The sequence below is a fragment of the Octopus bimaculoides genome, chromosome 2, assembly GCF_001194135.2.
Source record: "Octopus bimaculoides isolate UCB-OBI-ISO-001 chromosome 2, ASM119413v2, whole genome shotgun sequence".
Lineage (NCBI taxonomy): Eukaryota > Metazoa > Mollusca > Cephalopoda > Octopoda > Octopodidae > Octopus > Octopus bimaculoides.
This window is the reverse complement of record NC_068982.1, coordinates 48,480,630-48,483,114: the sequence shown is the minus strand read 5'-3', so window position 1 is coordinate 48,483,114 and position 2,485 is coordinate 48,480,630. Positions and strand designations below refer to the sequence as shown.

At 31.3% G+C, this 2,485-nt stretch overlaps 1 protein-coding gene across 2 annotated transcripts in view; it reads left to right on the top strand.

The window, feature by feature from the left end:
• LOC106871625 (mucin-5AC) overlaps positions 1-2,485 on the top strand; it is a 591,942-nt gene that overhangs the window by 327,674 nt on the left and 261,783 nt on the right. The window lies entirely within an intron of this gene.

The window sequence follows — 2,485 nt, the reverse complement described above, 5'->3', positions numbered from 1 at the left end:
CTCTCTCTCTCTCTCTCTCTCTCTCTCTCTCTCTCTCCCACACACACACACACACACACACACACACACACACATTTAATAACAGTCTGATTTGGCTCCAAGCTGCAACTTCAAGTTGCATAAACTCATCAAAGAAACCTGATGAATTTTCAAGTTGCAAGGAGCTAAATAAGACTGCTATTAAATAATATATGTAACTCCTACCAAATGTGTCGATAACCACATATATGATACAGATGCAGTGGAATTATGTCACTGATCAGGTTGCAGTTGGTGCAATGAACATTTTTGATATCAAATACCAAATAAGTATAAGTTTATTAAATGTACATATATGTAAATTTATTTACAATTTATCCATGCATGTCTCACTTTATACACGCTACCAATGAATTTACTAATATGTAGATAACTATTGATGTGAAAAAACAAAACTGAAATAGTGACTGATAACAGTAATGAAGATAAAAATGCTGTTTGTTAACTATGATTCATTTTTACATCTTTCTTGATGTATATGTAATATACTGAATTAGTGTATCAGTACTACAAAAGTGTACCCACTGAACTTAAGAGCTCTATTCATGAACATATCTTTATTCTCCAATAGACTGTCTTATCTTTTCCCGTGGACCATGGAAGCATGCTATATCTTTCTCCATTGATTTCTTGTTCCAGCTATGGTTATGCATTCAGCTGGAAGTCTTTCAGTCTATTCTGTGATGTTGTCCATCCAGCATCTTCTTGAACTCCCTCTTGTTACTTTTCCATTGACTCTTCTCCTAACGATGTAGTTGCTGAAGTTCAGCCATGATGACCTGCCCAAAATACTGCAGCTTTCTCTTCCTGACAGTTGTCAAAATTTCTCATTTTGTTCTCATCTCCGCAGATACTAACTCATTTGTTCAATGGACAGTCCAACTGATCCTCATAACTCTTTGGTCACACTTTTTTTCAAATGCTTTGAGTTTGGCAGTGTCATTTGCCCTGGGGGTCCAGCTTTCACATTTGTACAGTGCAACATTCCAAACTACTGTCTTCAGGAGCTTTAATTTGATGTTCTTGTTAAGAGTTCTGTCTTTCCATATTGTAATGAGTGATTATAAGATTGTTCCTACTGCCCTGAATCATGTTGTTAGTTCATGATCTTTTTTTGTTATTGTTCTATGACAGCAGGAATAAGTTTGCATAGAGTTTAACTTGGCTAAAATGAATGATCAGAGTAGAATATTGAGAACAGAAAACAAACATCTCAATATTTAAAACTTTTGTTTCACTGGGATACAGGGATTTTTATGGCTTAACCACAAACATTGTTAACCATATAATCGTTATGTATTTAATATGTAATTAATACATAATTAGTTTGAATGAGCTGAGTAAATCAGGAAGGTATTATGAAACAGGAACAGTGTTTAGATTTAAATATTCCATAATTCTTATGTTTGTATGGTTAATAATGTTTACATTTATGGCAGCAAGCTGGAAGAACCATTAGCATGCCAGGTGAAATGCTTAGTGGTATTTTGTCTGCTGTTACATTATGAGTTCAAATTCCACCAAGGTTGACTTTTACTGTCATCCTTTCAGGGTTGATTAAATAAGTACCAGTTATGCACTGCGGTCGATATAATCGACTTAATCCCTTTGTCTGTCCTTGTTTGTTCCCTCTATGTTTAGCCCCCTGTGGGCAATAAAGAAATAAATAATGTTCACATCTGATACAGTTGTAGAGCATAATGATAAAATCTTGAAATATCATTAAGATCCTTGTTTTCTATTCTTACAAATATTTTAATGTCTTTTAATTTGATTGTCTAAATAGCTGACCATATATATAATATACTACATATATGTCTATAAAATATATATACATTTTTTTACATAAAAATTGTAAATGATTTCTAATGAAATTTATTTGCACTCATTTAACCCCCTCTATATATATTTAAGTTTGAAATACAGTAATATATAATATACACAGTTACTATAATGCAGTCTTTTTCCATTATCACTACCACTTGAGGATTTTTAATTGATTTTGTTTGGTATTTTGGTAAATCTTGAAAATTAAACATAAATTTTGTGTTGACTTATTGACGTGAGTGCATGCAGGTATTCATGCTTGCATAAGCAATATTTGAGATATTAAATTTTCTCAGGATATCAATTTTGTTTTGATTAATTATATAAACTGGAAAACACATTGATATTTCTGTATAGCATGTGAGGTAAAAATAAATAAATAAGTAAATAATGTAAAAAATAAGGATCAAAAGCTACAAGTAAAATTTTTCACTTTATCAAATAAACTGCTTAAATTATTCAGCTGTGAAGTTTAACAGTATCTTCATTTACAGTTGACCTACTGCACTTTGTATGGCTTTAAATTTCAAGACATTTTATAACAAATATGATTTATGAAACAAATACCATTAACATTGAAACAGAATAGTCTTTTTAGAAAACAAAAAAAAAAAAAAAA